The 26,918-nt window shown below is 40.8% G+C and overlaps 1 protein-coding gene across 1 annotated transcript in view; it reads left to right on the forward strand.

Annotated features, from left to right (window-relative positions):
* DISC1 (disrupted in schizophrenia 1) overlaps positions 1–26,918 on the forward strand; it is a 334,249-nt gene that overhangs the window by 194,084 nt on the left and 113,247 nt on the right. The window lies entirely within an intron of this gene.

A 26,918-nucleotide genomic window follows, 5' to 3' on the forward strand; every position in this document is an offset into this window, starting at 1 on the left:
GCACCAGGAATTTACGTAGAGTTGACTGTTCTTTCCCATGTGAAGATGGAAGGATGGACATAAGGTGCCAGACTGGGTTATTTTATTCATCGACAGATGGATTTGCTCCATTCATATGAGGAGTTCCTTTTGTAGAAATCTGAGCCTTGGGATAGTCTTCAGATAGCTGTATAATACCGATCCCCCCATTTTTTTTTTCTTTTAACCCCACTTGTGAGTGATGCCATTGAGTCTTTATGAGCAGGAAGTTATTACCTGGCCCTTAGTTACATTTTCCTGTATTCTACTACCAAAACTCATTTCTGTTATTCAAAACATGAAATTATTTACAAGTTATCACTCTAGAAATGAACATAACTGAATTTACTAAGGATTTAAACTAATTACAAATATTAAATTGGTTCTACCAGTAGGGGGGAAGAAGAGCAGAGATTGACAATTCTATTGCTTTATTCTAATTTTAACCTCCTTTATATTTAAAGATGAACTGTTCCTTATTTTATGTATGGAGGATTTGTCTGTGAGTTACAATAACAAAACGCTACACAGGTGTGAAAACCGGTGAGCTACAGCTGCACGAACTGACACAGATGAATCCCATCTCTGTAGTATTGGTGAGAACATCAAGTTCCAGAAGAACACATACAGTATGACACCAATTGTTTAGCTTAGAAACATGCAAAACAGCATCCCGTATGTCTTAAGGATACTTACATATAAAGGAAAAGAGTAAATCCATGTACGGGAATGTAAATACCTAAAAATAATTACTTCTAGGGGAGGCGGCAGAGCAGAATGCCATCTGGGAGTGTATGTAGGGAGTTCTTAAGTGATAGTGGACAGAGGTGACTTTATAAGTGGGGAAGAAAAACCACAGGGCATCCAGAAGGTGTGCCAGCCCTGGCCTCCCAGCCAGGGGCCATTTGAACGATTCACGACGGGAAGGTACCACGGATGGGGAAGGTCTGAGTGCTGGTGCCGGAAGGACACAAGAGGTGCCACAAATCCTTCTCTTGTGGGGAAATGATGGTCCTAGGAGGCTTGGAGAGGAAGATGCTCCTTAGTGGTCCCCTCCCCCCAGCTACTGAGCACCCACAGTCTTGGGCGACCACCTCCAGGGGTCTGGAGGATGCTTGCTTTCTTCTTCCGGGGAGCTGTACCACAGTCCCACTGTGGAGTTTGGGTTTGGAAGACAGCATTGCCGGGGAGGCCAGCTTGCTGTGGTCCTATTGCCTCGTATCCCCATATGGGATCCTCTGAAAAAGGCTGCATCTCTCAATGTGAGACATGTCTCCTCCCTGGTTCTCGAGGGTCCTGGGGACATATTCCTAGTTCCTTGAGCCCTCTCCCTGCAGAAGGGGACACTGTTGGATGATGGATTTTGTGGATTTCAGTAAGCAGAGGCCTTTAGGAGGCTCCCAGTTCCAGGTCTACCTGAGTGGCTGTTTGCGTTGTCCAGCCTTTGTGTCCCCACATGCAGGTACAATGTCTTGGGAACATGGACAGGACGAGCCTCCCTTGTGTGCACCATGGGGTACATGTCACCAAGCCTGAGGCTGAAGCTCAGGTAAGAGTGAGATAGTTGTGGGTGTGGAGAAACATCACGTTGAGAGGTAAGAGGAACCCAAGCCAGAGGACAAAGCATTTTCTATGTAGTATAACATCTTGCTGTCAATGTTAGATGCCACATTGAAACTTGTGGCTTATTAAAAGCTACTAGACAGTGTATTTGGTGATTGAATTAGGAGCTTTCCTTTTAGATATTGAGAGTTTAGCCTGTTTCTAGAATCTTAAATAGCACCCCCTCCCTGCTTTATAGCTGAGGGACTGGAGGCCCTGAGGAGCGTGATTGAGTTCACAGAGGAAGTGACACAGCCGGGTCTCAAACATGGGGCTCTGACACTCGGCCTACAGCTCTTCTTAACGTACCGTGTTGTATGCAGTCTTTCCTCTCTTTCTTCCATCTTTCTTCTGTATTGCGCTCACTCTCTCTCCGTTTCTCTCTCATTTCTACTTATACCCTTCTCTACCTCTGTAAAGCACGTCGTGGCTGTAATAGAAGACATTCTGTGAGCCAGTGGTGATGACTTCCATATGACAAATACGAGGAGCTCCTTTCGAAAATTACCTGCAAAAGCTTCACAAAAGCTTTTTAGAAAAGCAGTGCTGCTTGTCACATGCAGTGCGTAATTCAGGTTGTGCTCAACAGACTTAAACCGGTTAATACCAAAGGGAGCTTCTTGGCATCCAAGGAGTACCAGAATAATAAATAAATATCATACTTATTCTGGTACTTCTTGGGTTTTTGGAACTACAGTTATGAGAAGTTATTTCTCTTAGACTCTAGAATTTGGTTAATGAGTGTATTGGTTTCCTCTCACATGGCTTTTTCAGGATGTGCCGTAAGTTAGTTGCTGCTCTGTTGCAGATGGTCTCATATAAACTGCGTATTTTAACTCTGTAGGAGTGATCTGGGCCTCTTCTATGGCTCTGATCTTGGGTATACAAAAAGCACAATAACTGCTAAAATAGAAGGATGGAAAACTCTTTTTTCAGTAATAACACCATGAAATTACACAAGCTATATTGAGCATATATAAAATATGGAATTGTCTATACAGCATTCAGCAGGCACGAATCCAACTTCACAAAGCAACAACAACAAAAAAAAACTTAGAAATTTTTAATCATATCACTGAGTACTTTAAACTCCTTAAAAATGATACTGGATGTGACTTATATGAGCTGTCTTACAAGAGTCAGTTTCATAAAGATAGAAAGTAGAGGGATAGTTGTCAGGGGCCGAGGGAGGGAGGAATGAGGAGTTATTGTTTAATGGGCACTGAGTTTAAGTGTGAGATGATGATAAAGAGGATGGTGGTGATACTTATGCAACCTTGTGAGTGTATTTGATACCAATGAAGTGTTCAGTTAAAAATGGCGGAAGTGGTTAGTTTTATGTTACGTGTATTTTATTTTTGCAACGTTATGTGTATTTTACTGTAATGCAGAAAAGATGAAAAAATGACACTCCATCCTTATTTCAGATGGATTTCCTATTTACCAATAATTTTGCTTGACAATGTATTCTCTTTCCACATTGACTGTGTTTTCTGAATACAGTGTTCAGCATTAATTTTTTTTAATAGTTGAAGCTATGCTCACACTCTCCTCCTGTGACAAAGAGTGGGAACAAGCAAGGCATTTTGTCTCCCACCATCTGTTTGATGCTCCCCCAAAGCCTTTGGAAACTGAAGGGCAGAGATGCCCTTGCCAAGTTACTCGGGACTGCTCCATCCTTGTCCACTGGCTTCCTTGTCCCCATGCTTCCCCCACTGCTTTAAAATATAGTGGATTATAGGAAATTCAAGGTGAAGTAAGGCCAACAGATCAGGAGACAAATTGTCATTAAAAAGGTAGTTTACCATTCACAGTTTCCAAGAGGAGGGAGTGTGCTATGCCACAAGGTGGCCACAGGGGGAAGCACTGTGTCAGCCAGGAGGCAGGTGTGGGAGGGGTGGGGTGAGGAGCAGTGGGCTGGAGCCTTTATCCTGATTTCTGCAGGAAAGAATGATTGAGTCAGGGCAAGGAGACTTAGGATTGGCTAAAGTTTGAACAACCGCACTGGGCTCTAGGGTGCAGGGGCTGTCCCTAGTTGTTTGGTACCTGGCACTGGCGTGATGAGGGCAGAGGGATAGTCCAGAGTGAAAGAGCCATTTTCTTCTAGTGGGAGGTACCACAAATCTATGTGGACTTGAGTGTTCCATGTTTGAGAAGTGGCTGTAATCTGTGGCCTTCCAGCCCCAGATCCACAGAATTTTCATAGGTGTCTTTAAGTGAGTCTCCCTAAGTCAGCTGGCCCAGGTGTGTTGTGTGGCCCCATTGTAGGATTGCTGCTGGCGGGGGTTCTAAACACCTCATAAGAGGAAGTCTCTGTTAGAAATAGACCTCCTCTCCCTCTCCTTAGAACATTGTCCAGAATCAGTTGCTCTCCAAAGAGAAGAATGTTGACTTTGATAGAATATTTGCACATCTGGGAATGCCCACATAATGGGGCAGCATTAAGGCCTCAGGTGGAAGAGTTGGACATCAGAAAGAAGCAGCAGGTGTGGTATGATTCATCAAAATTAATTTCATTTTTAATGGATTTCTGCCCAGGACAATTCTTCAGTAAGATCATTCTATTGGGTATGATTTTTCCCATTAAACATGAAATAACAGGATCATGAGTTATTAAGAAAATCTAGTTGTCTAGAAAGCATTACCTGTGATGCTTTTAGGATCATCTTCGTTGAGTAGGCAATTATTAGAATTCTCAGCATAAAATAACAATGTAGGACATAACCTTGAAAATTTCATAAAATCATTGTAGATTAGCTATCGCTTTGATAATGTAGTATAACAAACAGCTCCCAAATCTCCATTGTTTACATAAAAAACATATCTTTTTTCCTTGTGGGCTTGTGGCCCTGTATTTGCCCTGTATTTGTGGGTTGGGTCAGATCGGCTTTCTGTACTTCTGGGACTGGGATAGCTGTGGGGCACATTATTCTTACAGCAGTATGGAGGAGAGGAAGAGGGTGAGCCAAATCGTGTAAGCACATCTAAAGCTTCAGGGGAATGTGGCACAGTTAGGGTGGCTCATGCTCCATGGGCAAATGCAAGACATCTGGTCACATGCAGAGGGGAGGTGACTTACACTGCTACAGTGGAGAGAGAGAAGAACACATCTACCACTGAAGGTAAATCATGACCTCGAAAGTGTCACAAAGGCACAGAATCCCCCAGTGGACCCCATAGATCTTTTTATCAGATGAAGCGAGATAAGAGATGGAGGCATTTGCCATATTCCAAAGATGTATGTTCTAACATGTGCCTCCTCGTATGAAATTCAGTTTTTTTCCTGGAAGTGTGATAAGTCACACTTACCGTGCACATACGTGCATCCTCGTATGAAATTCAGTTTTCTTTTTCCTGGAAGTGTGATAAGTCAAAAAGAATGGAGAACCAAAAGTGCTGGGTAAGGTATTGTACACATTGGCCCCAGATAGGAAAGGAGCAATGATTTTCTAACAGAAACTTTAAAATGCTCCCAAAGGAAACATAAAATGGTGATTCAGACTTCACTCCATGAACATATGCATGTCTAATTAATCTCATTACATTTGATTGCTGACCTTTAACGTGAAATATTTTAAGAGTACAGAAAGTTACCTACAATAATGTAGTGGACACTCATGTATGGTAGATGTGATTCAAATCAACCTCTGATTTTATTTTTAAAGTTTTCTTAAGTTAAGAAAATGTTACAGATACACCACTGTTGCATGTCCTACTCTGGGGATTATCTGATTATTTTCCTCTCAGGGTCTTTGTCACACAGATATTTTAAATTTAAATGAGATGATTTTTGTTTAAATTTAAACGAAAATTAAATGGCTTGTTCAGGCTTGTTCTACTTCTTATTTAATAAATTCTTCCCTATCCCAAAGATCATACAAATATTTTCTAGATTATTTTCTGAGTTTTAAAGTTTTGCTCTATACCTTTATTTAAAATATATTTAAAAAAATTTTCATATGAGGGTGGTGCCTGTGGCTCAGTGGGTAGGGCACTGGCCCCATATACTGAGGGAGGGGGGTTCAAAACCAGCCCCAGCCAAACTGCAACAACAACAAAAATAGCCAAGCGTTGTGGCAGGTGCCTGTAGTCCTAGCTACTCGGGAGGCTGAGGGAAGAGAATTGCCTAAGCCCAGGAGTTGGAGGTTGTTGTGAGCTATAATGCCACAGCACTCTACCAAGGGCAAAAAAAAAGAAAAAAAAATTCGATATGAAATTTATTGATGTCTTGTGTGTCAGATAGGGATCTAATTTTATCTTTTTACAGGCAAGTACCTAAGGCATCGTCATCTCCACAGCTCTGTGTGCCATTGTAGTTTGCACGGGCTCACAAATGTGCTTGCATCTTTTTGTAAGTCACTGTTCCATTGCTCTGACTTTATGCACAGATACTGTACTGTTTAATCGTGAGAGCTTTATAGCTTATTGTACCTTTTGGTAGGTGGCAGGATAATCCTCCCTGCCCACACATACAGTGTCCTTGGTCTTCAAAATCATTATGACTACTCATGGCCCTTTATGATAACTCATCGAATAGAGACCTTAACTATTGCATTGAACTTATATGTTAAGTGTTTGTAGGAAAGGTCAACTTTATACTATTGAGCTTCCCTTTCACACACCTTACCTACGAAGTCTAACGACTATGTGCACTTGTGTTGGCGGCTCTGGACAAACAACTCAGTCAGGCTTCATAACCTTGGTGTATCAGTGTCTCACAGCTGTGTTTTTCTTGAGGTGCGGCAGTGTCTTGCTGACTGGCATTCGTTATTGTTGTTGCATGTTTTTGTGTGCAGTCGTGAGAATGTCAGAGCTTGAATTAGAGCAATTAACAGGCATTTGTAAATTTCTTGTTGAATTTGGCAAGACTGGAAGTGAAATCAGGGACATGTTGCTCTCAGTTTATGAGGATAGTACATGAAGAAAATGGCCGTGTACAAATGGATTAAACATTTGTCTAAAAGTGTCATTGATGAAGAGAGGTCAGGGCAACAAGCAACAAGCAGAACTGATGAAAACGTTGCAAAAATTCATCAAATTGGGTGTCAAAATCATCAGATGACTGTGATCACAAAGCAAACGTCAATGGGGAAACAGTTAGGAAGATCTTAACTGAAAATCTTGGCCAAAAATTCATGGCTCTTACATGATCACAATGCACCAGCTCAAACAACAATGTCTGTGAGGGAATTTTTAGATATTAAACAAAAAACTGTACTGAAACACTCTCCCTACTCACTTGATCTGGCTCCTGTGACTTTTTTCTTTATCCAAAGATAAAAGCAATATTGAAAGGAAGACATTTTGATGAAATTTAGGGTATCAGGGTAATGTAATGATAGGTGTGATGGCCATTTCAGAAAAAGAGTTCCAAAATGCCTTTGAAGGGTGGACTAGGCGCTGGCCTCAGTGTATAGCTTCCCGGGGGCAGTACTTTGAAGGTGACCATGGTTATATGCAGCAGTGAGGTATATCACACTTCTTCTAGGACAAGTTTACAAACTTAATTGTCAGACTTTATATACTTTATTTATATAGTGTTTATTATCTATACAAGTTTTAGTTCAGGGCTATTTTTTGTTTGTTTTCTTTCTGTGTATTTTGATTTTACAAATGCAATCCTAAAATAATCTCTCCCTATTAATTTTATTTGCTTTACATTGTGTTATGTGGGATCTTGTTTCTAGTGCCTTTGCTGGGATTGCCTTAGCTTTTTTTTTTTTTTTTTTAAATTTCTCTTGGATTTTCTATGTAGGAATTATATCCTTTGTAAATAATGACATTTGGTTCTCTTCTTTTAATTTTTCATACTTTTCACTGCTTTTCTTACCTCTTCTCTTACTTGAACAGATGCAGTAATATCCAACATTCTTGGGTTTTATCTGATATTAAAAGTAAAAATTCTAAGGTTTCATTTTTATGTAGGATGTTTGCAGGTCTAATAGATTTCTTATTAGGTTAAGGATATTTTCTTAATTCTTTTTTAAGCTACGATTTTGGGAGGTCTTGAATTTTTATCACAGATGAACATAGATATTTTCACTTACTACATTGACATGGTGAACTAACGCCTTAATTTTATGTTTTTAAAAGATTGAAATATGATCTATGCATGATGAAATGCACAACTCTTAAACGTAAAGTTGGATGAATTTTGAAAAGTGCATCTATCTGTGTAATTTGTACTCAAAATAGAGCATTCTATTTTCTGATGCTCATCAATGTTGTGGTTATTAGTAGTTTATTTCTTTTTTATCGCTGAGTAGTACTATAGGAATGTACTATGATTTATTCATTTTCCTGTTAATAAACATTGAGGCTGTTTCTAATTAAGCTTCTATGGACATTATTATATAAATATTTTTGTGTTTTTGTTCTACTTGGGTAAATACATAAAAGTTAATTCCTGGGTTATAGTGTATGTACATGTTTAATTTTATGGAAAATTTCCAAAATTATACTACTTTATATTCCTACCACCAATGTTTGAGAGTTCTAATTGTTCTATATCATTGTCCACACTACATATTGTCTATCTTTTTCATTTTAGTCTCTCTCGTGGCCGTGCACTGATGACTAATGACGGTGAGCACGTTCTTCCACATTTACTAACCATTCGTATATCTCTGAGATGTCCCTCCTTTAAAGCTTTTGCCCAATTTTTTGTTGAGTTTTTTTTTTAATTAAGTTGTAGGGGAATTGTTTATGTATTTTGGAATCAAGTCTTTTCAGGCATATTTATTACAGATATTTTCTTCTACTCTCAGAGCTTTCCTGTTAGTTTTCTTGATGATATCATTTTATGAGAAAATCTTCTAATTTTGATGCAGTTCATTTTGAATATTTTCTTTCTTCATTATGCCAACGTAGTTAATTGTACCAATTGATTTTCAATTGTTATTAAGGATTTGAGGGCGATCTGGCTGGGACATCTTTCACCCCATTCATGGCCAGGACTGATTGACCGATTCGGCTGGCCAGGCCAGTGACCCCTTCTTCTCTCACCATCTGCATGCCGAGCTGAGTGCTTGGTCAAAGAGGATGCCTTTCCCCATGAGGAACCAGTTCTTCAGTCAAGGATATGCAAATAGCTGCACTTCCCTGCGAGGACCTCCAAACAAGCTCTCACATGTTAAATAATGTCGCTTTCCTTTAACCCCCGACTTGATCATGAAATATACTTTTTACATATCATCAGATTTATTAATATTTTGTTAAGGATTTTTGTGCCTATGCATTTCTTTTGGTTTGTATTTAATCTTTATGTGGATTCAAGATCGGTGTTATTCTGCTCTCCTCACATTATTTGAGATGCATTCCCTTCTATATTTTCTCAAAGTTTGTGTGAAATTGTTGCCTTTTTCTTCCTTGTATGTTTTATAATATTTAGAAGTAATGCATTTGGCTATGGAATTGAAAGAAGTTTTAAATTACAAATTTAACATCTCTAATAGATAACAGGGCTACTCAGATTTTCTGTTTCTTTCATCATTTATTTGAAGTCACAATTTTAAATGAATGAAGTAACTTCAAATGAAGGAAGTTTGATGGTAGCTGGCCCATTTAAGAAACTTTCCTATTTCATCTAAGCTGGTTGAATTTAAAGGCATAATATTGTTCATAGTAGATGCTTTTCATTCTTTCAGTGTGTGAGATCTATAGGAATAGGTCTCTGCCTTTTTTTCCTAACACGGATAATTTGTGTTTTTTTCCTAATTTGAGCTTCATCAGTCTAGCTATAATTTTAGCAATTTTATTGATTTTTTTCAAGAACCAATTTTTATGTTTTATTTATTTTTTCTATTTTGTACCTACTTTTTATTTCATTGATTTTTATTCTTATCTTCATTATTCCCTTATTTCTAATTACTTTGCATTTAGCTCACTCTTCTTTCTCTGCTTTCTTAAAGTGGACACTTACATCACTGATTTTAAATCTTTTCTAAAGATTTCTAAATTTCCCTCTAAGCCAGCAGTTCTCAACCTATGGGTTGCGACCCCTTTGTAACAATGAAGATACATCCTGCATATCAGATAATTACATTACAATTCAAAATTACAGTTATGAAGTAGCAACAAAAACAATTTTATGGTTGGGGGTCTCCACAACATGTGGAACTATATTAAAGGGTCGGGACATTAGGAGGCATTAGGAAGGTTGAGAACCACTGCTAAGCACTCTTACATGAAGCCCCAAATTTTATTGTGCTTTCAAGTAATTATTTTTCTAATTTTCCTTGTGAGTTCTTTTTTGTCCTGTGAACTATTTTAAAAAGGTCGCTTAATTTCTGAATATTTGAAGATTTCCCAGATACCTTTTGTTATTGCTTTTTAATTTAATGTATTGTTTTAAAAAATGCTCAATATTAATTTTTTTGTACACTATATAATTTTATGTTCAAAAATAACTTTTTTGAAGTTATTAAGACTTGTTTTACAGTCCAACATAAGTCTATCTTGGGTAATATTCTTTGTGCGCACAAAAAGAATGTATGTTCTGTAATTTTTAGGTGTTACAAATATCCATTAGGCTATTATTGCTGATAGTGTTTTCAAATTGTTACTTATTTTTTGACTTCTTGACCTATTACTGAGAGTAGTGTGTTGAAATCTTCAATTACAGTTGTGAATCTGATTCTCCTTTCAGTCTATCAAATATTATATTTCAATGTTCTATTATTCAAGTATTATTATGCTTTATTAAGCGCATGCACATTTAGGATTGTTAAATCTTCTTGATAAATTGACCACTTTATTTATGCCAGTACTTCTTTTTCTCTAAGTCTATTTTGTCTTGTATGAAGATACTCTAGTTTTCTTATAGTTGGTGATAAGTTTGCATGATAATTTGCATATAGTTTGCATGATGTGTGTTTTGCCATTCATTTATTTTTAACCCATCAGTATATTTATATTTTAAGTGGGTTTCTTGGAGACATATTATAGTTTGAAATTGCTTTTTCAAAATCCAGACTAGGCTCAGTGCCTGTAGCTCAGCAGCTAGGGTGCCAGCCACATACACCAAGGCTGGCAGGTTTGAACCCAGCCTGGGTCTGCCAAACAACAATAACAACTACAAAAAAAAAAAAAAGAAAAAGGAAAATAGCTGGGCGTTGTGGTGGGCACCTGTAGCCTCAGCTACTTGGGAGACTGAGACAAGAGAATCACTTAAGCCCAAGAGTTTGAGGTTGCTGTGAGCTGTGATGTCACAGCACTCTAGCGAGGGTAACATAATGAGACTCTGTATCAAAAAAAAAAAAAATCCATACTAACAATTTCCTCTTCTAAAGAGAATATTTAATCCATTTATATTTAATGCAATTATTGATATATTTGAATACTTCGACATCTTGCTGTTGTTTTTCTGTTTGTCCTGTTCTTTTTTCTTTTTTCTTTTTTCTTTTTCTTTAAAACTGAGTATTTTTTAGTATGCCATTTTATCTTGCTCCATTAGATTATTATCACACATTGCTTTGTTTTCTTTGGTGGTTACTTTAGAGTTCCACTTTATGCATCCTTAATTTATTACAGTCTGCATTTGAATAATATTAACTCACTTTACATATATGTATACAAGGTCTGAGAAGTTCACAAACTTCCTACGAAAAGTGCTACATATCTCATTGCTGAATATCACTACAGTTACCTTCAAAGTGCTCCCCTTGGGAAGCTATGCACAGATGCCAGTGCCTAATCTATTCTTCAAAGCAATTTTGGAACTGTTTTGCCAGAATGACCAATAGAGCTCTTGTCATACATCATACCAAACTATGCAGAAACAATAATGATCACACACAGTAAGACACTGCCATACAGTGACATGAACACAGCTATGAGACACTGATATGCCAAGGTTATGATACCTGACTGAGTTGTTTGTACTGTGCTCCATAAGCACATAGTGGCGATTCCACAAACTTAATTGTCAGACCTCAGACGACAGCAGTTGTATAAATGTCAATTAGGTTATCGTTGCTGATAGTGTTCATTGTTGTAGCTCAGTTTTCTGGAGCTTCTCTACCATCAAACAGGCTGAAATGGTGTCACGTCATGCCAGAGACTAAAAGATTGGTGTCAAGTCATGGCAGATTTTCTGCTGCTATATTCCCACTCCCTACAAAATTTCAGTTGTACCAGTGGTGCTTATTAGCATCTGACTTCCCGCCATCATTTTTCATGAAATTACTCACGTGGTATGATCTAAGATCACCGTAGATGGAAAACACTTAGGAAAGGGTCATGAGTGTGGCCTCATGAATGCAGCGTCCCTGCATTTTCCCTGAACTTTGGGTCTGGGACAGCCTTTTACATTGGTGATATAGTATTTATCATAAAATGTCTGCTATTTAAAAGCTGCCTCTTCATAGAGGTCAGAACAGGACAAGACAATACGCTAAGGTATGGCTTCTACTGAGAGCTACTCTTTCAGAAGATACAAGTTATGGGCCCTATCTGACATTTCTAGAAAAGAAACCTGTCAAGTGCAAAATTTATTTGCCACTTTAATTTATGCTTTTCACTGTTCTCCCTTCTTCCATAAATTGTAGTGTGTTTCATTTATCTTCCTGGTATTCTTGTAGAAAGCAGGCCCAAAGCGCTAAAATTCAATCATTCCAGTTCTATAGAAGAGAATGTTGAGGCTTGTGGAGTTTATGTTAGTGACTCAGCCCACAAAACATCCCCCATTGTTGACCTTGGTTTGGATCTCAGTGCTATAGTTTCTTCACCTCTCTGAGCACCAGTTTCCTCAGAGGATTGACATGAGGGATTAAAGAAGATTGTATGCAAAGCAGCCAACATAGCTGTGTCTGGCACCGTATTGTACCCTAAACCTTATGCCTGTAACACGCATCACACAGAGGTTCTGCTGTTGGGAACTGAAGCACTATGACTGAGTTTGAGAGTTCAGTGGAAGATGTTTTTGAATACTGACTTCCTTGCAAGGTGCCCAGCCTTTTTTCAGATTCTATGGATAAAATAAAGGTGATTGAGCAATGGTCCCCTCCCTCGGGCTTGGAACCAGAATCCTACACGATCAGGCATGTGAATCCACAGGGCAAACACCACCCCAGGAGTGTAGCAGGAGCAGGAAGTGGGAGGTGATTAATTCTGTCTGGCAGAATTTCACAGGACTTCAAAGAGGAAGTGACACTGGAGGTAAATCTTGAAGGATGGGTGGATTTCATCAGCTGGAGGCTGTGGGCCAGAGGACTTGCCGGAGAGGTGAACTGACTTGGGCACGCTGCTGCCACAGAAAGAGGAGGTATTGAATTAATAGTCAACCCTGCTATATCTTTGTTGTCACTGTCTTTTCTTTGAAATGAATGGAGCTTTTTGATCTTTCATCCTTACTTTTTCTCCTCTCTGGTTTACTGTGACAGGTTGTTTTATTTTCCCCTGATGAACTGACTGATCCAGATAGTATTTTGGTTTTCATTTATGGAACAAGGCCAAAATATTTCTTTCCCATACATAACACTGAGTGAATCATCCCTTTCCTTTACCTTTTTTTTTTTTCCTGTGACAACTTTCCGCCTATTTGTAGCAAGTGAAAAAATTCTTTGCAGTGGATTCTAAGACATTTACTGCAGAGGCTGTAGGCTTGGGCTGCTGTCAGTGCCGTGAAGCCAAGTGGCCCATCTGATGTTGAGCTGGTCACCACATGTTGCCCGGTGCATTATAACACCTGGTTTACTTCATACCTGATCACCAACATTCAGTAGCAAATGTAGCTTTGTCTATCAGTTGCTCCTATAGGGTGAGCTTAAACCAAGGTGTTTTATTTTTTGTTTTTTCTAAAATCAGAAAATCTAGGTTCACAACCCAAGAGGTAAACTACCAAAATACATTTAGAGGTTTGTTCTGTGTAGGGGAAAGGAAGAATTTGATTAAATATGTACGAAAAATATTTATTGAATCTCATTATATTCATGAAACATGAGAAGTGTGGTTGTTGTCCTCAAGGAATAGGGAGAAAGACACAGCCACCTGAGATAAAACAGCAAGATGTAATCAAGTGAACCAAAGCAGTGTCAAATGTGCACAGGAGTGTGAGCAGAGAAAGGGTTAATTCTCTACGTCAGTGGTTTTCAACCCGCATGCCCATGTGCTGTAACACCCTTGTGTGCCATGAGAGGATCTTAGGTGTGCTACAAAATTGTTTTTGTTCTTTTTTTTTTTTTTTTTTGAGACAGAGTCTCACTGTGTCATCCTGGGTAGAATGAGTGGCTTAGGAAACCTCAGTCTCCTCCTGGGCTCAAGCTATCCTCTTGCCTCAGCCTCCTGAGTAGCTGGGACTACAGGCACCCACCATAGCAACCAGCTAGTTTTTCTATTTTTTAGTAGGGATAGAGTCTCCCTTTTGCTCAGGCTGGTCTCAAACTCTTGAGCTCAAGCGATCCACTCTCCTAGGCTCCCAGAGTGCTAGGATTATAGGCATAAGCCACTGTGCCTAGCCGTGCTCTGAACATTCTTAAAGATCATTAATTAAATATTTTCTAAAGAAGTTCAAAGCACAGTAAGTATATCTTTTTTTTACTCTTTTTTTGATCAGCATACTTTAAGTGTGCCATGGAATTTAAACCTATAGGTTCAAGTGTGCCATGAGATAAAAAATGTTGAAAAACACTGTTCTGTATACTCATATTAGGTCATTTATGACATTAACATTATTAAATGCTTAATAATGTTATTAATAAGATTTGTAATAAACATACATTGTAATCCAACTGTGCATATGTCTATGTACTAGGGCCTAAATAAATAGGCTACTGACTCTAGAAAGAAAAAATTGCATATTCTTATTTTTCTGTTTTGGGGTTTACAGAAAACCCAGGGGAAGGTCAGTTCTGGGGCCCACTCACTGGAAGATGAAGGACCCTTCAACAGGAAGGGCTTACTATGACAGGCAGGGTGAGGAAGGGAAAGATATTTTGATTGAGCAAAGATTTTCTTTCAATGAATTTCAAGGGAGGCCAAGAGGAGAAAAGCCTAGACTTTTACTTCTTGTCCATGGAAAGCTCTGGAATCGATAGAACACTGTATAACAAAATATAATTTGGGAATTGAGGTTGAAAATCAACAAGATGAAAAGAATAGTTGACCTTTCTACGCTAACAGATAAGTGGATGGCTAGAAAGAGCAGAGGACAAATCTCACCAGAGAATGCTTACAGTTCTGGCTATGCAGCATGAGTTTCCCAACCAGGCAGCCAAGATCTATTTGCCTGTCCTGAGGATTTTCAGGTTAGTTCCTAAGGAGTCAGGAAAAAGAGTAGAATTTCACTTATGTCAACTATAGTGTGAATCAGAATCACCTGATGGGCTTGTAGAACACACAGATTGTCAGGTGCCCTGAGTTTCAAAGACATTTCAGGAGACGTTGATGCTGCTGGTCCAGGGACCACATTTTGGGGACCACATTTTGAGAACCACTGTTTTGGGGTGAGTGGGGCCCATACCATACTTCTGGGTTCTTTATATTGCCCCCTTGACTCTTTCCAAAAAGGGCCTTTATGCCTTTCCTTGTGCTTTTCAACATGGCTGTAAGTTTTACCTAATTAAAATGCTGCATCTGGTTGGGATGGTCTGATTAATATGGAGGATGAAATTGATAGCCAATAAGTACTTAGAGCTTTGCTCCCTTCCCTATTGAAGCCTGAGATTTGATTTCTTCATACATATATTTTAATAACATCATTAGTGCTCAAGTTAGAGATAAAATATCCCAATCACTCCAGTGTACTTTTAGCATCTAGGCATGAGCGTTTGATTATTGTTTTCTGAGGAGTCTGTCATATATTTTCAGTAATTGGCAATAAAATGGTAATGTACATTTTGCTGATATTGTACCGAACAGGTCTGTCCACAGTGACCAAATGTGGAGGCTTCCCATTCTATGTTATTTTAGACCTCTTACTAACCCCCTGCTTCCCCAAATAGACACATAGTACATAAGACTAGATTTATTGGCGTTTCATGATTTATTCAGGAATATACAGGGGTGTCTCAAAGGTCATCAAACAGGGAAATGGGGGAAATGGAAAATCGTAGCTCAATGTACCTTTATTTACAAAATATTCATTATAAAATTCTACAAAATATTCTCTACGTGTTGACCAGTTCTTTTTAAAATGTTGTGATTTTAGCGTATCCAGAATAAAGGTTTTGTTCCCAGAGTAAAGCTTCTGAAGCTGTGCAGTGCAAATAAAATTATTTTATTTATTACAATATTAACGTCAGATGCATTCTTCCGAATGGTCTAGCCCGTGTTTGGGATTTAAATTTCACTTGCACCCTGCTGCCTTTCCTGTTTGTTTTCTGCAGGGGCTATAGTTTAATCTTCTTCTTCCTTCTTACCCCACAACAGGAGGTGGCTATTATCAGCTAACACTGAAGCTTCTAAAAACCACTAGCTGAAAATCTCTTTGTCCATAGCAGGCCGGCACGCATTCCCCATTTAGGGGAAATATACCACTGCTATGGGCTTTCAGTCATTGCTGTTCTGCAGGGAATGAATGAATTTTTCACAAGCACCAGTAGGTGCAATCAGAAAAATCATCTAAAACTGAGACAAGCTTGTAGCTAATCCTTTGAATTGGCCTAAGTGCTTCACTTCTGTCCTTCAGAAACAAGACTGGGGGAGATCCTTGGAGCCATTTGTTTGCTAAATGACTTGCCCAAGGTCATCTGGTAATATGCCCAGGGAAAGAATGGTTTGTGAGCCATTCTTTCCTGTATAGGAAAAGAATGGCCAAATACAATGGCGCCATAATCTTTGGATCCATTTTCTCTTGTTCACTTGCACATGTAACTTCTACACTGTATTTTATTAGCATGTATTTAAGTGTGTTCTTAGGTTATACCATGTTTATGTTGTCTCTCAGAGCAACCAGAATCTTTCTAGCAGAAGAGAGATGTCACTTATGGTTTCCCTTTGCTTTGTATCTTACCTTGAATTCTAATTCCTAGATGAGGGCTGCTGTGTGTGGTTGTGCAGGTTGTGCAGTGAACAAGAGTCCACATCTTGGGGTGGGGGGCAGTCACTTTGGGGGGCAGTAAGTATGCTTACTGTGCTTATCATGTACATATCAATAGGGGTTAGGCCACCAACAGATTTTTCTAGAGGACATCATTCAGCCCATTGTAGTCAGGGAGTCTGTAACATTGTAGGTTTATGTGGAATAAGACAGATAAATGAACAATAAGTATATAAAGTGTGAGTGATTTTAAGTGCTAAGAAGAAAAAGCCTCAAGACACAGGTTCATGAGTGTGGGGGGTTCTGTATGAGACAGCTTGGTCAGGGAAGGCCTTTCTGAGGTGCTATTTGAGCAGATCAGCAGGGCAGGTGTCTGGGGTGGAACGTTCACAGAGTGGCAGGCAAGGCATTGAAGCCGGAGCATGTTGGGGGCCTGTGAGGAACTTCCGGGGGGCCCATGAGGGAGAAACTTGGAGAGAGAAGGTGGTAAGTGAGAACAGGGAAGAAAAATGGTCAATATCCTAGAGGCTTGGCTATAATGGAATATTAGAAACTTTCTGATGGAGATGAGAAACATTCCAGAGTTTTCCACAGAAGAGTGGTGTGTTCTGAGTTGTGTGCTTAGAAGATCACTTTGTCACTGTGGTGAAGAGAGCAGAGAGACCCAAGCGGGACGTGGAGGGAGCTATGAAAGGAGTCCCTGCCACAGGGGGTTCAGACTGTGTGGGGCTCTGCGACCAGGGAATTCCCAGGTTCACTGACCTGGAAGCCCAGTGCACTCGCCTTGATGGTTCTTGCTGCTGGCCCTTTATCCCCTGTGGCACCTTGCGGGTGGAGGCTTTGCTTATCCCGTGCATGGGAGTTTGGGGGCCCAGAAGTTATTTTGGGGATTAGCAGCCACATATTGCCACAGGCCAGACTTTTCCTTAGCATATTTCCCTCTAAAATTCACTGGAGCTCTTCCTCTTTCTTTGTCCTTCCCTCTCCTCTTCCTTTCCTGCCTTGATCAGTTTAGTCCTAAGACTTTAGAGGAGGTAGAGCAAGGCAGGCAGCCCCAGAGGGGAAACTGCAGTATCGTCTCTGCAGTGACCTTCCGAAGCTGGTTTCTCATTAGCAAAGAAGACAGTTACAAAGGAGTAAAGGGAGAAATCTAGAAGGAAACTTGGGGTGTGAGTAAAACCAGAGGTATCACTGTGACATGACAAGGTGCCTGTGTGTATATTCGCATCATTCACACGCCTACCCTAGCTCTGCCCACCACACGTGTCCGGGGATAGTGACACCCCAGAGCAGTGAACACCCTCAGAGTCCAGCTCTTGGCTTCTAAATACTATTTCCCACTAAGAGGAAGCAGGCTCTTAGTGGAAAATGGTATTTAGAAACCGGTTGCTGAGTACAAGCAGGGGCAGTTCCGCCTGAGCTGGAGTCTACTGGACCTCAAAAGCAAGAAAGTGCTCAGGGAGTGCGGACAAGGAAAAGGGCTCTGAAGCAGCTTGGCTGGGCTCCCTCTGGTCAGGTGAGGCATGATTTGAACCCAAGAATAAATGATGTTGCTATCAGTGGATGTTAACCCAATGCCCAGTGAGTAAAATAGAAAATTGTGAGTCCACATGCATGCAGATATACCAAAGATTTGATGGCATGTGGTATGTGGTTCCCATGATACTGCTGAGAATACTAAGATAACAAGAATAACATTACAGTGGAGAAGCCTGGCACATGCCACCTTACTCGAGTGATTCGAGTTACCATCATTAGTAATGGGGTTAGTCAAAATGTTTAGCCACCAGACAGGAAGCAGGGAGAAGCCCATGGCATCAGATCCGTGACACTCCGACCAACAGGCAAACCTGAATCTGACCACAAGGAAAGACGAGGAAAACTCAAGCAGAGGGACATCCCACAAGCTCCCAGGTCAGGAAAGTCCAGGAATGGCTGAAGAACCAACCTCATATGATGGAGGCGTGAGAACTTGGTGCCATGTGCTTCTGAGGGGAGCAGGCATCCTTTTGTTGTAACAGGCATTAGCAAGACTCCTGGCAAAATTTCAACAAAGTCTAAGGATTAGATGTTAGCAATCTAACAGGACTGACTTTCTGATTATTGTGGCTATGTAGGAAAATATCCCTATTTATAGGAAGTATCCACCAGATATTCAGGGGCCAAGGAGAATCAGGTCAGCAGCTCTCAGATGGTCCGGGGCGGAGGGAGAGTCTTTGTGCTATGTTTGCGACCTTTCTGCTGCTCTCTGATTATTTAACAAGAATTCATAGAAAGCATAGGTTTGGATTCACGCGTTAGGAAGAGAGTCATAGGTACAGTGCCTCACTTTTCAGCCTGTTCTTGAGGTCAGTGTCCCTACTGTTACTGAATTCACTCACATGTGTATGAGTTTGGGGATCTTAAAACACCCCGGGGTGCTTGTGCTTGATGAACGTGGGATGTGGATGAGTCCGAGGCGATATACGCCTTCCATGGAGAGCGGGCAACAGTGTGGGAAAACAAGGACAAAATTAAACCAAAATCAAACACAACAAAGTCAAGTCTTCCTCTGGTGTAACGGCATTCACAGCTGAGCGGGTATGACAGAGCTGTGCTCCTTAAGGCTTTTTAACAATTTAAGCAGTTTCGCTAAAGCCATTCAGGTTAGACGGTGTGGGGCTGCCCTTTCTCCTCTGTGGTTCTTGGCAGAGATTGTGGTCATGTTTTCTAAGTATATTCACTGCCTTGAAGGCAAAGCCTGAGCTGCGTGTTTTGGGGGAGAAAAAGGGAAGTGTAAGAAGAAAGGGGAAAAATTAGGCGTCTTTGGTTTTATCTCCTTCCAATCAATCCCACAAGTGAATAATTGCATTCAAAAAGTTTGTTTCATCATTTTTAAAACTAGAGTCCAGGTCTTGTACTTCTGCACCCCGTTCCCCTCCCAGGGCAATATCTGTAACCCCATCTTTGCCAGCAAGCTTGCTCCAAGCAGATGGGGCTCCAGTTTTATTCCTTGTTCAGGCTGTCATTTTTGTTGTTGTTGTTTTTGTCATGGCTAATACTTTTTCACTTGGAAAGTATTAGCTTGAATAGAAATCAGTCCCCAATTATGGGACTCTCAGCTGGTGGGTCTTGCAGGCAGGCTTTGGGCAGGGCGGAGGCTGTCTGCTAGAAGGGCTGCATTTCCTTTCTTCTCGGCATTTCCTTCCATCTCTGCTTGCAGCAGGGCAGGGCAAGATTAGGGAGAGGCAAGCCCGGTTCCTGGAGTGCAGTGTTCAAAGAGGCATCCCCTTCCGAGCTGTGCAAGTGCAGGCCAGGCACCTGAGGCTTAGCACCTCTTCAGATGTGTCCTGGGCACAGTGAGTGCCTCCTCTAGTCACCTGCAGCCTAGGCAGTAATCACCTGTGCTCACCTCTTCAGACGTGTCCTGGGCACAGTGAATCCCTCCCTCTAGTCACCTGCAGCCTAGGCAATAATCACCTGTGCCCACTTCCCATTTTTACATCAGGAAGGAACTGGTAGATGCTACTGGTCCGACTTTTTCCTACCGTGTCCTCCAACATCACAACTTCTTTTGATAAGTAACATTTCCAGGGTACAAGCATCGACAGCCAAAATTTCTTAGAAGGGCTCTGACTTCTTAGGGTCCAGACCTGTGCTGGTTCTTCCCTTACACTAATATATGCACAGCACAGCCGCCTTCTGTGACCTATAGAAGGACATTCCACTTAACCCGAGACTTCTTATTTGATACTGCATTTTCTTTGCTTTGGACATCCATCCACAATCTTCATTATGTCCAAGAAGTTCAGAAAAGTTGCAAATACTGTGATGATGAGTTTATAGTCTTCTGAAGAAGATGAATTTATTTGGTCTCTAATGGCTGAAGTTATTTGGGCAGGTGCCTGGGGACAGCCACCTGGCCATTAGGGTAGGCATTTGAGAGTAAGTTTCTGTGCTCCTAGAAATTATCCTTGCTGGGATCTACTATTCTAGAGTAATAGATACATCCTCTTTGAGGATAAGATATGGAAATGGAAATAGAACAGTTGTAGGGAGTTATTGTGATGTTAAAATAGAAATACTTTGTCATTAACCCATTTTGAATAAAGATTAAAAAACCCTAATAGCTGGAATCGTTAGAGTTCCTATGACCATTCCTCCATGAAGTACTCATCTCTCTAACATGCTTGGACAATGATCTTCCTACCTTTCTTTCCCCTGCAGCTTTACTGGACAATTCAGGTTGTTTAAAAGGCATTTGAGAAATATGTTTCATTCTCACTGCACACAATATAGCTTACTTTCCACAAAGAGAATCCAGGTGTGGCTACTACCTATACCTTAGATAATACAAATCACAGCCCTCTCTCTTACATTTAGGAGTATTCTGGAGCTTCCGGAAGCCTTGTATAGTATCATAGGCTCCAGATATGATAATATACAATTATGAATCTCACACAGGCATTTTCGTAATGAAGAAAATTGAGGATAAGAGAGCTGCATGCTTTTTTCCAAGGTGATGCATGACAAAGGAGTACTGGACAGGATGAGTTCCTTCCTGCTCTGAATTTTATAGGCTTTCTCTTCCAGCTCACTGCATGCTAGTGGAAGCCAGCGCTGGGGTGGGAGTTTGGGGAGCATGGCAGTGGACCCCAGGATGGGTGGAGAGCCCTCCTGTCCCTGCGTGGTAGTCAATAGCATGTAATGATTAGCTTTCTGGACACAGACCATAATCTGACCTCTTCTTGACGACTTAGGGTTAATATTATGTATACTAATTATTAATTAAATGATATTCTCAACTGCGCTGACTGTTTTTGTACTCTGCATGAAGATCTGGAAGGGCGACTTGTTTATCTTCATTTTATGATTAAAGAAGGAAGCTGAGATTCAGAGAGGTTAAGTGGCTTGTGGTTATGCCCGGAACACCAAATTAGCCTTAGAACTAAAGCATCTGATGCGTGTTAGAGGCTCTGTTCTTACAGTCTTGGCCTTGGGGTCTGTGGCATGGCGCATGACCGCGGGGACGCTGTGTTGGGTCATGCCTACTCGGCACCACTTTCCTTTTTAACTTGCATTCCTTCCTTGCAGGCTACCAGTGGGATTTGTGTAACCATGTCCCTATTTATCTCAGCTGTTTCTTATTTTGTTTGTTTTCATCTGTTAGGACCTTAGACCAGAGACAACCAAGATGGTTTGGAATGATAAGTGAGGTAAGAGAGAATGGACTCTGAGCTGAGTACTAACTAGCCTGTCAATAAAGTCCACTTGCTCTCTGACCTCCTTGTTCATTCCTGAGAGGCCATTTAGATGTAATTCTTGGTTCTGGGTTGTGTTCTAGGTCTGAGGCATTTGTTGATGGTTGCTTCCAGTTAAGTGAGATAGCAGCCCATGTGCCTATGTGCATGCAACGTGTGTGTTTACAAGCGCGTGCATGCATGAGCATGTTAGGTATGCCTTTGTAAGTAACTTAAAGTGACCGGATGTCCCGATTTTTAATAATTTGTCCCACGTCCCACAGCATTTTAAAAAGTCCTGATTTTTGGAAAGAATGCACGACAAGCTAGGGAACAGCAGGAGAATGGGAAGGGAATATATGGTTTTTGGCTGCTGAAAAGGTTAATGTAACTCCATTTGGGAATGAAGAGGTTAATGTAACTTCATTTGGAAATGAAAAGGCTAATGTAAACTCCCTACTCCCCTCCTGAGCAAGGTATCAGAAGGAGACTGGCTCCCTCCCTTGCTTCTAGGCAAGGACAATTAGCTCAGAAGGAGCCAAACTGTCTGGAACAAACAAGTAGCTCCCTCCTCACTAGAGTAAGGTGACCAGATGTCCTGCTTTTGGTGAGACAGTACCAATTTTTAACAATTTGTCCTGTGTCCTGCTGCGTTTTTAAAAAATCCCCATTTTTGGAAAGAATGCACGACAAGCTAGGGAACACGGGAGAACAGGAAGGGAATATACAGTTTTCGGCTGCCATGTGGCTATTTCACCAGGATATGCGTTTTATATTATTTTGTTAATTTTATAATGTTAAACTTTAATAATAACAAATAATTGTTGAGAACTAATTATCCAGAACTGCTTATCAAAGTTTGCATTGTTGTCAGCTCCTCGCCCCCCCAGCCGCCCCCCCCCACCAGTCAATGGTGTCCCACTTTACCAATGTTAAAATCTGGTCACCTTAAAGTAACTTGTTACAGAACTAACATTATTTTGGAATATGACACATACAATTCAAGGATGGTTTTAAAATGTGTATTTCACCTACTCTTTTTTTTTTTTTTTTTGAGACGGAGCCTCAAGCTGTCCCCCTGGGTAGAGTGCCGTGGCATTACAGCTCACAGCAACCTCCAACTCCTGGGCTCAAGCGAGTCTCTTGCCTCAGCCTCCCAAGTAGCTGGGACCACAGGCGCCCGCCACAACGCCCGGCTATTTTTTTTTTTGGTTGCAGCCATCATTGTTGTTTGGTGGGCCTGAGCTAGGGATTCGAACCTGCCACCTTAGGTGTATGTGGCTGGCACCTTAGCTGCTTGAGCCACAAGCGCTGAGCCAAAATGTGTATTTCACCTACTCTTATCCTTACCCTCAGGTAGAAGAAAAGTACCTGGGGGATTCCTTGATACTTTAGTGACTCTTACTAGGGCCTGGCCTAGCAGAAAGGAAGTGGCATTTGGAAAAGGAGGGAAAGAGATGAAAGTGAGAAGGAAACGGAGGCAAATTTCCATATTGGGAGGCGTTAGGCCCCAGTGCCCGTCAGGAACCCAACTGCAGCTGTGCCTTTGTGACCTAATTTTGCTTCTGGGTTTTCTTTCTTATGTCTTCCACATCCCATTTCCTCGTACAATAGAGTTTTTCTGTAAAGAGATTTTCTAATACCAGCTTTCACAAACGCCCTCAATTTTAAGAATTTATAATTTCTCAGTCCTGGTACTTAACTTGTTAATCATTTGTTTTCATTCAGATTTCACCCTGTGGGTTGCACTCAAAGTCCCTGTTGATGGATGAGGCTGGATAATTCCTGAGAAACAGAAAATGCCATTTGTTTTGTCCTCACTGATTGATTTTCTCAATGTCTCATGAGTGTACTTTATACACAGCTCAGTGGGACTAATCTTGTTTTGTTGTTGTGCTCAAAACTGCTTCAACAACAAGCTGCTCCTTTGTCTTTGAGTCCTAAGTCAGCCTTAGTGATGCGCCAGGCACTTGTGTTGTCATCTACAGTAGTCACAAACGTGCTGTGCACAAGGCAGTGGTACGTCCCAAATCTGTGAGGAGTAGAGTACAAATGTCTGACCACAACAAATAAATAAGTGAGGTGATGGTTATGTTAATCAGCTTGATGTGAGCATTCCACATTGTATATCAAAGTAGCACACTGTATCCATCAATGTACACAGTTAGGATTTAATAAAAAAAGAAAGAAATTTTAAAAAAAATAAAAATCATTATTGGAGGGGAAAAAAAAGTGCTTAAGATTTTACCATGTTTGTTTTCAAGTTCTTGGTAGGTTTCTTTTTCCTCTTGTGCTTAAAAGGTTTAGTAAGTGAATTTAAGGTCAAGTGGGGACAGCTCAGACTCTCTGAGGCACACTTGCATTCTAGTGGATGCTTTTGTGTAAGGGGCCTGAGTGCATGTCTTTCTGGCCAGTGCAGGGAACTTTGCTGTGGGGATTTGGTTTGAATTCATGCTTAGCTAGTCTCCTAATTTTATTTTTGAGGCTAAAATCTTCACTAGGCATATTGATGCTGAGACTGGACAGAAAGCCCTTTTTTTTTCTGATAAGCTCTTAATCTTCACTGGCCTGAGCCAAAGTGAGCTTCATGAGGGCTGTATTTTTGTGTGTAATAGCTACTACAGTGTCACAATACATGGTTTATACACAGAATCTGACTGTGTAGAAAGTAATGTGCAAAGTGATTATAAATAATTCTATGTGTGCCCTAATATGTACAAATAGAATTTGCATGCTTGTATTTTCCTGTAGGCATCTATTGTTTGTGGTTAGAGGAGGCTTCAGTTAAAATGTCCAGGCTCTAAGCAAAATCTTGCAAAGATTTCCCTGCTGTCCTCGGGGCAGGGTTACTCCACCTCGGCGCTACTGGCACTTGGCATCAGATGAGTCTTGGTTGTGGGGCTTCCCTGCCATTGTGAGACCTTTAGCAGCATCCCTGGCTCGGCCCAGTAGACACCAGTCTTCTTCCTCTCCAGCCCCAGTGTGACAATGAGAAGTGTCTCCAGATCTTGCCACATGTCCTCTGGGGATACAGAACTGCCAGAGTTAGCAAATAACCACACAAAGCATCAAGTAAATTCGAATCTCAGATAAACTACACATGGTTTTTATTGTGGTAAAATACACATAATTTGTACCACTGTAGCCATTTTTAAGTATATAGGTCAGTGGTGTTAAGTACCTTCACGTTGTCACACAAACATCTTCACCACCCTCTCCAGAGCTCTCCTTCCCAAACTAAATAAAAACTCTGTACCCACTGAGCACTGACTTCTTCTCCCCTGCCCTCGCCCCTGGAAACCACCATTCTACTTTCTGTCTCTGTGCACCCCACTATTCTAGGTACCTTGCATAAGTGGGGTATTTGTCCTTTTGTGTCTGGCTTATTTGAGTTATTTCATCATGTCCTCAAGAGTCATGCAAGTTATAGTATATGTCAGGATTCTTTTCCTTTTTAAGGCTGAATACCATTATATTGAATGGCTGGACTATATCTCCTTTATCCGTTCATCTGTATGCGGACATGAAGGTTGCTATTGTGCACATGCTGCTGGGAACATTGGTGCATGTGAATAATTTTTAGTATAAATATGTCCCATGTAATTTTGGCACATAGTTACACTAAAAAAAATTCTTTGTTTTTCTGATATTCAATTTATTATTTATTCATTTATTTATTTGAGACAGAGTCTCATGCTACCCTGGGTAGAGTGCTGTGGCATCACAGCTCACAGCAACCTCCAACTCTTGGGCTTAAGCAATTCTCTTGCCTCAGCCTCCCAGATAGCTGGGACTATAGGCGCCCGCCACAATGCCCGGCTATTTTTTGGTTGTCATTGTTGCTTAGCAGACCTGGGCCAGAGTCGAACCCACCACCCTAGGTGTATGTGGCTGGCGCCCTTGCCGACTAAGCTATGGGCGCCACCTTGATATTCAGTTTAACTGGGAATCCTGTATTTTATGTTATTGCATAATGCTACTGGGTTGAGAAACACTGCACTGGGGCTACTTTCTTTCGTTGAGCTCTAACTCAGGGCTCCAAGGACAACAGTCAGACGTCCCCATGCCAGCAACATAGGACTTCCAACACTTCTGCACACTGAAGTGCATGGGGAACTACATGGCTGCTGTAACATCTGCATACCCCAAATTTTGTCAGTCAACAACCATTTGCTCAGTGTTGGAATAGTGATAGAGATATTGACCTTTTCTTTTGATCTGGTTCTCCCTGACCTTATTCTGGTAAATTAATGCTTATTAAGATTTCTGTAGAAAAATAATGCCAAAAAACTTCTGTAAGGTGACCACCCAAGGAACTGTAACAAACTGGTCAACATAAGGAACGAGGCCCGCTGTACTGATACGTACATGTAGGGCCTGTCTGGTCTATGAACATTAGGTCAACTTGAGGTGGTCAGTGTAGGGAGGTGGTCAGCTATGGAGGTCCTACTGTACATGTTTAATGATTGGGTTCTTCAAAAAGTCAACTTTAAGAAACAAGCTGGATCTTTACTGACTACTTGTTCCTATTTCAAATTATTTCTCTTTCCCCTTTTTGTGTCTCTGACCTCTACCCAACTTTACTGAGGTCTGCTTGACAAACAAAAAGGGCATATATTTACAGCATATATGAAGTACAGTATATATATGAAGAGTTGACCATCTCAAATGTGTATACATTGTGAAATGATTAGCACAGTCCAACTAACTAACATATCCATCAGCTCACCTAGTTACCTTTTTCTTTATCTGTCTATTTTGGTGTGGCGAGAACACTTGAAATCTTGACAGATCTCATGTATGTGACACACATTTTTAACTGCAGTCACCATCCTGCGCAGGTCTTGAGAATTCATTCATCCTGCATAACTTCATAGCCTTTGACCAACATCTCTGTTTTGCTTTACCCCTATTCAGAGAAATCAGCTAATATGTAATTTCTCCATGATGGAGCACAGGCCAATGCAGCCATCTGGGACTTTGTCTCTGGGGCATGAGGACTCACCCGCTTTGGGCAAGTCACTTATCCTTAGTGACTTCATTCTTTTTTTTTTTTTTTTTTTTTTTTTTGAGTCATAGAACAGGAGATTTTTTTTTCAGTT

Source organism: Otolemur garnettii, unplaced genomic scaffold, assembly GCF_000181295.1.
Source record: "Otolemur garnettii isolate 467f Iridium unplaced genomic scaffold, OtoGar3 scaffold00116, whole genome shotgun sequence".
In the NCBI taxonomy this organism is placed as follows: domain Eukaryota; kingdom Metazoa; phylum Chordata; class Mammalia; order Primates; family Galagidae; genus Otolemur; species Otolemur garnettii.